Genomic DNA, 9,834 nt, shown 5'->3' with positions numbered 1-9,834 from the left:
CTCATGGTGGAGCTGCTGGTTTAAGCGGGTCTGTTACCTTCACTTTGCTTCCCTCTGTCTCACCGACACCGGGTCTAGGGGTTCCGTTGAGTTTACTGCTGGACGACACACGCACCAACACTGGAGTACGTTTTCAATGCTTTATTGAACAGTCAAACTTTAGGAAGTAGCAGGAAAGAGATGGAAAAGGAAACCTTCAGGAGAAACTCAAATATCTTCTTACAAGATCTTAGCGACAAATGTCCCGGTAGAATTCAGATAATTATGTGGAATGCATTCCCCTCATGGGACGCACTCTTTGCTCGTCTGGATAGGCCTCTCTCACCGGTCTAGCAGCCAGTACGCAGCACGAATCTAAAGTCTCTGCCACAGACTTACTTGGGGGGTAAATCTGCATGATCCTCTGCCACAGGATGTATCAGATCTTCTGCAGTGAACATTCAGTCACAGTGCCTGAACCTTTAAGCCGAAGCGGCGACACTATGCTGTATAATTACTTCTTTTGGATACGTCCTACAACCGAGTCACCAGGCCCCTCTATAGACCAGCACGCTGCGCGATCTCTCCAAGACGGGTCCTCCCCTGGGATCTCCTCGGCTGTCCAGCTTCGTCACACAGGACCGACAGCTCAGGACCATTCCTCAGCAGCGGTGGTAGGGCCCAGACAAGCCTCTGGACCCACCCTTGCACAGTAGTTCCTTAACGCATACCTGTCGGCCTGGAGGGCCAGCAGGTGGCTGCAAAACGACCTTAGAACATGGCGTCTGTCCCATAAATACCCCCTTCCCAGAATGCAACTCGGAGGACCACCTCCACCGAGCTTGTCTCCGAGACAGAGGAGCATCTATACACTTCGACACGTTGCCCTTCCAACACTGACTAATGGTAACAGCGACACCCACCAGTCAGCACGGAAGTACACACAACGTCAGCCAAGCTGGAACAGAGGCGAACTTTTAACCTTCCTAACACACAATTTACTAAATTTACCTAATCTGCGGTAGATTGTAAATCTACCAGCGCTACACACTTAAAGCGGAACTTCACCCTCTCAGTCAACATGGCTATGTTTAATCCTTATGCTGTTAGCATTAGTAAATAGATATGAAAGTATATCATATTTACCTGTTTTAAACATTTTTTTTACATTTCTTCAGTTACTTCCTGGTTTCTAGGCCTAGGCAAATTATGTCATACATCGCAGGAGTCTTCGGGAGGGGAGGAGGGGGTTTTCTTAGCTAAGCACACTCTCCTGCCTGCCTGAGCTAAGGGCAGATAGATTCCAGGAAGTAAATGCTACATGAATTATCTGCCCTTACTTAAGATGACCACAGCCAGAAATGCTAGGGGGTGTTCCTTTTAGGGCCTCTTGGGTCTCTCTTAATGCCCATCCTGCAGCCAGTTTCACTTTTAGTATTTGTTTTGTTGCCCTTTTAGGGCTCATCTTATGGCCTCTGTGTCTCGTGGCCCTGTGTCATTCATAGAGCACCTCTTGTGGCCCCTGGTCCATCTTAGAGCCCCTCCTCTTAAGGCCCCTGTGTCCCTCTATGGGTCCTCCTTGTGGCTCCTATTACGGCCAAGTTGTTACCCCTCAGGGCCCCCTTTATAGCCTATGTCTTTTAATGCCCCTCTTGCAGCCTGTGTCCCTCTTAGAGCCCTTCTTGTGGCCCTCTTAGGGCCCCTTCTTTGGCCCAGTGTCTCTTATAGGCCCCTCTTGTGGGGTCTAAAATGCACAAAAAACGTTTGTAAATGTAAATCCTGCTTTCGGTGCGATTGGTTCTAAGGGGCACCATAAACATGGCCAGCAGATGCGTGTTTTTGCATTTGGCAAAATGCGCAACAAACGCGCAAAGCTCTACTCCCCAAAAAAAGGTGCCTTTTTTTTGGTGCACGTTAAGTAAATGAGTTGCCCTATATGTGCATCGAGTGAAAATGTATGGAGTTAAAAACGTGGGTAAAACTGCGCTGTCCCAGAATGCAAATCGTAGAACATAAAAATATGTGACTTTTCTGTGAGACACGCACAGCACAAATCGTATAGTCCAAATAAAGTTGCGCTATAATATTGAAAGGAAAAAAAAAAGCAAAACAAACAACAAAAAAGTCCAAAGGGTGATAAAAAAGAAGTCCAATATATCTCAAAGTGCACCATCCATCACCAGGATGGTGTGTGGTCACCATTAATAAAACCTTCACCTCATAGATTGGCCACTTACCAGCTCCTACTGACCTCCTGTTATGGAAGGTCTCTCTCGCTTGTGGCTTTAAACCCAGAGAACGGAACCCTCCAGGAACGGTGCCCCAGGACGGCATCATCTTGTGACGAAACACGTCAGCAGTGACGTGTTGACGGCACCGTGTTTGCACAAGTCCCAGAAAGGACGGGCTGCTATACAGAGCCGGCCGCTTTTATATTAATGCATGTTTTTATGCTACATCTTGTAAGTGCAATCTTTGGTTTTACCATTAAAAGCTTAAAAGATTTTATACTATGGAAGATTTATCTTTTTTGGGGTCTGTATGTGATCGAGTTTCCCCATGAGTGGCGGGTACCTTTCCCTTCAGCTTAATCCCCCTGAATGGACAGAGGCCTTGGCTGGGTTTAAAGCCACAAGTGAGAGAGACTTTCCGTAACAGGAGGTCTGTAGGAGCTGGTTTTATTACTGGTGACTACACACCATTCCGGTGATGGATGGTGCACTTTTGTGAAATACTGGACTTCTTTTTATCACCCTTTGGAGTCTGTTTTGTTGTTTGTTTTGCTTCTTTCTTTCAACATTATAGCACAAAAGTACACAAAAATGTGTGATCCCACTTCGCTAGGTGTGAATAGGGCCCCCCTTGTAGCCACTGTGTCCCATTTAGGGCCCTTCTTGTGGCCCCTGTGTGCCTCTTTGGGTCCCTTTTGTGGCTCCCTATTATTGCCTCCTGTCACCCCTTAGGGCCCCCCTTGTTGCCTCTGTGTTTATTTTAGGGGCCCTTTTGTTGACCCTGTGTTCCTCTCAGGGTCCCTGTGTTTCCTCTGTATCCCCATGTATTCCTACTGTGGCACCTACATTCCCTTTGTATCCCCTGTGTTCCCTCTCTATCCCTCCTGTGACCCGTGTTCCCTCTTGTGGCCCCATGTATTCCTTCTGTGGCCCCCTGTGTTCCCTCTGTATCTCTTTTGTGGCCCCCTGTGTTCTCTCTGTGTCCCTCGTGTTCCCTCTGTATCCCTCCTGTGGCCCCTGTGTTCTCTGTATCTCTTCTGGACCCTGTGTTCCCTCTGTATCCCTCTAGTGGCCCCCTATGTTCTCCCTGTGTCCCTCCTGTGGCCCCTGTCTTCCCTCTGTATCCCTCCTGTGACCCGTGTTCCCTCTTGTGGCCCCGTGTGTTTCCTCTTTGTCCCTCCTGTGGGCTCTGTGTTCCCTCTTGTGGCCCCTGTGTTCTTCCTGTGGCCCATTACCCTGTATCTCTCTTGTGGCCCCTGTGTTCCCTCTTGTGGCCCATGTGTTCCCTCTGTATCTCTCTTGTGGCCCCTGTGTTCCCTCTGTACCCCTCCTGTGACCCGTGTTCCCTCTTGTTCCCCCTGTATCCCTCTTGTGGCCCCTGTGTTTCCCCTGTATCTCTCTTGTGGCCCCCTGTGTTCCCTCCGTATCCTTCCTGTGCCCGTGTTCCCTCTTGTGGCCCTGTGTGTTCCCTCCGTATCCCTCTTGTGGCCCCTCTGTATCCCTCTTGTGGCCCCTGTGTTCCCTCTGTAGCCCTCCAGTGGCCCCTGTGTTCCCTCTTGTGGCCCCTGTGTTCCTCCTGTGCTCAGTGATAACAGAGGGGTCTGGTGAGGTGACTTTGATCCTACATATAATGAGCCCCATCTGCTCACACTGACCTATCCCCGGGGATCTCACACACACTGTGTGCACAACCTGATCAATGATCCGGGGAACACAAAACAGGAACAAAACGTTCCACCGAACAATCGTTCTCTATACAACACAGTGTACACAGCAACATCTAGTGTTCAACATGGGAACTGCATGAATCAAAATACAGACCAATGATCAGCAGGTTATTTTTGGTCAGTGAATTATTTCATCTCTTCATCAATTCTTCTCAAATCAGAAAACAAAGAAAAATCCAACATCCCTAAATCAGATCCCTGAGAGGACCCCCTCCATACTAACACATAATTGCATCTACTAGAGCTAATATAATATTTCATAAATAATAAACTATAAATAATTTGAATAAAGCCGAATATAAGATTTTGACAGTTATCTTTTTTTATTTTACTATAAATCTTGTGTATTATGGCTGGGAACAAAAATATATACATATCTCCAAACTGTCCCTGATTTGGAGCAATGTCCCTCATTCCTCCTCATTTGTCCCTCATTTTGGTCTGATCTATATAGTTGTGTATAAAATGCATTATTTATATATATAATTAATATATATATATATATATATATATATATATATATATATATATATATATATATAGTTTTTTTTTTCAAAAAGTGTTTCTCAGTGCTAAACCTTTCATCCAATTTTCTAAATTGCTGTATTTGTACATTTCAAAAACCTGTATAAAAGGAATAGTAGTGGTAAAAAAACACACACAAAAAAACAACACTTGTGGCCGGGGGTGTGGGAGGTATGCATATATATAATAAAATAATTAAACATAATAAAGCTTATATAAGATTTCATACATTACTCTAAAAATAAACCCAGTAAAGCCTAATTTAAGATTATATAAAACAATAACCTAGAAGTAAAACTAATACATCTTATATAATATTTTATAAATAATAACCTAGAAATAAACCTAATAATAATAATTATATAAGATTAGATAAATAATAATAAATATAATATATTCATATAAAAAAAAAATAATATATAAATTGTAGCCTATTAATAAGCCTGCAAAAGCTTATATAAGGTTTTAGTGTTGGGTTATCATCTTTTTTTTTTTTTTTTAACTATCAATCTTGTGTATAGCTGTTGGACACAATAACATATTAAAAAAAAAACACAGACAGATAAACGCTTTGTTGGTGGATTGGTAGTTTTCATGGTGAATATCTTAGCTGTGTCCAATCCGAACACGGGGCTTGGGACACGAGTGCACCTAGCACCTGATGGGGTGAATACGCTATGGTAGGAGTTAATATAGAGAGGGTTGACAGTTAGGTATAAGGTAGATCTGTAGCACCCCAATAAAGTTGTATTCATATTTTTGGTGTTCGGTGATGTGATGAAATGAATTTACCTGCAAATTCTAAGGCTTTGTATTGGAAATCACATGTAGATTCCCCTAGTAGTGGCACATGCAGTGGAATGTCTGTGACCACTCTCTACAGAAGCAGCTGTGAGATAGAGAAGTGTAGTCACTGACGCCCTCTTCTTTCGTCCACAGCAAGATAATGCAGTGGGCGGTACTGAATGGCTGGAGCATGTTTTCTTAAACCCCCCCCAAACCTCTACCGATAATACTACTCTGCAACCAGACAACTTGTGAGAGAGGTCTTCATTCAATATGTAGTCATGTCCCCTCATGGTGTGTGGTGCTCAGTAGTCAATAATCCTTCTCCTATATAAACCAGAAGAAGGAGCAGTTCATGGTCCACATTTTCATGTAGAACAATCAGCTATGAAGATAGCGTAGGATGGGAGCATGTCCCCCTATGGGGGAAGGGAGTAACATGAGGCCTAGTGCCTGAAGAGGACCTATATGGGAGCACAGCAAACCCTCCTGGATAATTTTAGTGGGACTTCTAGAACCTATTACAGCCATGTTGTCGTGGTTTATACAATGCAACTTGGAGTTTGAGCTATCTCTAATTAGGACTCTTACTGCTACGTGCTGAGCTGTAAAGCCAACCAAATGGTTATTGGAAGACATAATGTAACTGTATGTCTGAAGGCCACCTAATACTTTTGGTAAAATTTCAAAAAGCCACTCCAATGCCTCCGAATTGACTATATACTTCTTTGAAGTCAAGTAATGTGTGCAGGAAGTTCCACAATGCTGGGAGCTGGTGGTAGTTAGAAGTGGTCACCCTCTTGGGGTGGGTGCAAGAAAACTCCTCCACATTATGTCACACACCATGTTTTATGGGACCCAGGCGCTTGAATAGATCTATAGACCACTAACCCGCAACCACGATAATTCACAAGGCTGTTACTGGTTGTTATTGGTGTAAAATACGGTCCGAGGACACACTGTACACCTTTGCTGCCACTGTGCTCTTGCTGGATGTCCAGTATGCTCCTGTTCCTTTAAGGGGGATTGGGCTGCCTATCCATTTAATGCATGTGCTTCCATTGTGGAGACGCTTATAAATTCAGTAGCGTTAGGACTGCAAGCATACACAGGGTGCCGTGAAGAGGCCTTGCAGCTTATGCATGCGTTTGCAAATGCGTGCTAACTAAACCCCTGTTTTTAACGCAGACTGTTGGACAGGTTAATTTGGTCAGTTGGCAGACTGGTTGGTGAGTTGAGCTATGGAATGTTCTGTTTTTGTCTTTCATGTGTTTGCCCTTCCATGTGCTCCTTGCTGTGAAGGCCAGTTATAGGTGGGGGCAGGGGCCATTTGTTTGTTACTGGGTTTACGGATCTTGTACAATGTGGAGTGGGAGTGGAGGGTGAGAGCTGGAGGTGGCAGAATGGAGTTCTGCCACATTCCGACTGCAAAACTGGGTGCAAGGGTCACATGACAAGGCCTGGCCTTGTGTTTGACATACGTGCTATAGATCAGTGGTTCTCAACCCTGTCCTCAAGTACCCCCAATAGGCCATGCTTGCAGGTTTTCCTTTATCTTGCACAGGTGCTTTAAAACAGAGTCAATGACTTGGTATTTTGGACAGCTATTTTATCTAAGAGAAATTCCCAAAACATGGCCTGTTGGGGGTACTTGAGGACAGGGTTGAGAACCACTGCTATAGATGGTGCAATGTGGTACTTTCACTGAAGAAAATCAAGAGAAAAAGTTTCCCTCAAAGTGGAGCTATTTTTTTAAATATTTTTGATCGGTCACAAACGAGTCGTGAATAACAAAATAGCTTATCCCGGCCCTGGTCATGCACCAGGAATATTTATTGCCTCCAATCTTCGACCTTAGGCCCTCACGCGGTATGGAGGCATATGCCAAGCCCACCATCCAGAAGGCTGATTCACTGGTGTCCACTTCCCAGTAATGCTTTCCTTTAAGGAAAAAAATCTTGGCAAACAACTGGCAGTAAGATGTGAAATACTTTAAACTGACCGGTCGTTTTAGCACCCTACTCACCCAGGAAGCAACTTTTGATCTCCTGAGACAAGGACATTGTTGCATGCCGTGTCAGAATCCAGCACTAGATTCGCTGACTTAGTTATATAAGATGCTTTCTTCATTTTGCACATTAAATCAGATAGGGCCACATGCAAGCTTGACGTAATCAAACCTTCATCTAATCTCATTTCTGACCTGTCGTCTCCCCCCCAAGGCCAATCAAATGTTTGCTGTCTGCTTCCTTGTCTTGCAGGATGAGCAATGGGTCTGTCATCTTGCAACGTTTATCAAGTTGACGCATCTTCTCAAACATTGATTCTTTTTGTGTCTCCAGATTTTTGATAAGACGAGAGATTTTAGAATCAATTTTGTCTTCCTGCCTAAAGATAACACCCAGGATCCAGGCTTCCTTTTCTTCTAGTTGTTTCCTGGCATCTTCAAACAGGGACATGACTCCCTTTTTAACATCGGAGGATTTTTAGTGTTCAGCGAACTGGAGGTCCAGTAGATTCTGAACTTGTTTCTCAATGCCTTCTACCTGGGAAACTAACTTATTCAGGACCACTTTGACTTTACCCTTCTTCTTCGTCACAGCCTCATCCAGGGTCTCCATGTTGTGTGTTCTGTGGGATCCTACAGCAAAGCAGGACACACAAATGCAGGAAGCATCTTTGCAGCAGTGGTATTCCAGGAGCTTGTTCTGGGTCTGACATTTCCTGCTGACCAGGGAATCAATGGGCTTGATCAGAACGTGGTCCACAGTGCTGTTGTGGATAGTTAGGTGGATGCCACACAGGGAAGTTTCGTATTGAAGACACGTCTTGATGGCTAGGATGGGAGCGTGCACACAGTAAGTACAGGCAACCCCAGACCTCTCCAGGTGTGTCTGAGTAATAAGGAAATGTTTTGCTATATTATACAGCTTCCTGTTCTTCTCCAACATGGGACGTTCCGCATAATCCTCTCTGCATTCAGGACACGAGTAGCTGCCTGAATCCTTCTGAACATCCAGAACTCTTTCGATGCACACCTGGCAGGTGTCACCGGATCCGTATAAAGGTTCAGGCAGATGGAGCAGCTCAGATCCTTGCGCAGCTCTGCAGATGCCATTGTGCGGGAAAGCTGGGAGAATTTGAAACTTGCCGGATTCAGGAAGTGGGCGGGGATCTGTTCCTGTTGCTGCTGCCTAGTTTTTAACCCTTTTATGCTGAGCCTACAACCAAGTCCTTTTACTGGTTGGCAAGCACTTAGATAATGTTCACAGGCACAGAAAAGCTGCCGCAAAGATTTTTAAGGTTTTTAGGTTTCACTGTACAATCTCCTTTACAATTGCCAAAACTATGTACTATTAAAACCAACTGTCTATTCAAATTGAAGCCTATCCACAACACAACTGTAGGTAGATCTAAAGGAGATTGTATGGCAAGATTGGAACATATGCATTGAGCTTAAAATTGGAACTTCACTCTCTCAATCAACATTGACTATTTTTAATCCTTATGCTGCTAGCATTAGTAAATAGATAGGAAAGTATATAATATTTACTTGTTTTTAAACTTTTTTTTATAACTTTTTTTCAGTCATTTCCTGGTTCCCATGTCTAGGCAAATGATGTCATACATCCCAGGAGTCTTCAGGAGTGGAGGGGATTTTTCAGCGAAGTACATCCTCCTGCCCGTGTTTCATCAGATAAGGCGACCCGTCAGAATTTGTAACGGAAGTGACGTTCCGTCGCCGCCATCTTGCTACACCCCGCACTCATCCACAGTAAGGATACAGTGAGAAGGCGGCAAGCGGACATCTTGTTACACCCACCGGAGTCTTGCATTTCACACTTATTTTTAACAGTAAACTCAGTATTTTTAAATCCGTCAGACTGTTTAGATGTTGAATTTTAAAAGCAGCGGCAAGCCTGCTGATCTCCCAAGTTTGTTAATATGGCAGAACCCCGCTGCTTTGAAAAATCAACAACAAAACAGTCCGACGGATTTAAAAATTCAGAATTTCACTATATAAGCTCAGTTTACTGTTAACCACTTAAGCCCCGGACCATTTTGTTGGCCAAAGACCAGAGCACTTTTTGCGATTTGGCACTGCGTCGCTTTAACTGACAATTGCGCAGTCGTGCGACCTGGCTCCCAAACAAAATTGACGTCCTTCATTTCCCACAAATAGAGCTTTCTTTTGGTGGTATTTGATCACCTCTGCGGTTTTTATTTTTTGCGCTATAAACAAAAAAAGAGTGACAATTTTGAAAAAAACGCATTATTTTTTACATTTTGCTAGAATAAATATCCCCCAAAAATATATAAAAAAAAGTTTCCTCAGTTTAGGCCGATATGTATTCTTCTACGTAATTTTGGTAAAAAAAAAAAAAAAATCGCAATGAGCGTTTATTGATTGGTTTGTGCAAAAGTTATAGCGTTTACAAAATAGGGGATAGTTTTATGGCATTTTTATTAATATTTTTTTTTTTTACTAGTAATGGCGGCGATCGGCGATTTTTATCGTGACTGCAACATTATGGCAGACACAGCGGACATTTTTGACACATTTTTGGGCCCATTGTCATTTATAC

General features: G+C 43.8%; 1 pseudogene; it reads right to left on the bottom strand.

Annotated features, from left to right (window-relative positions):
• Nucleotides 1-4,960: 4,960 nt before the first annotated feature.
• Nucleotides 4,961-9,834, bottom strand: part of LOC141141206 (E3 ubiquitin/ISG15 ligase TRIM25-like) — an 84,490-nt pseudogene continuing 79,616 nt past the window's right edge.

The sequence above is a fragment of the Aquarana catesbeiana genome, linkage group LG04, assembly GCF_042186555.1.
Source record: "Aquarana catesbeiana isolate 2022-GZ linkage group LG04, ASM4218655v1, whole genome shotgun sequence".
Classification (NCBI taxonomy): domain Eukaryota; kingdom Metazoa; phylum Chordata; class Amphibia; order Anura; family Ranidae; genus Aquarana; species Aquarana catesbeiana.
Note: the sequence above shows the minus strand (reverse complement) of the source record. Positions and strands in the feature narration are given on the sequence as shown.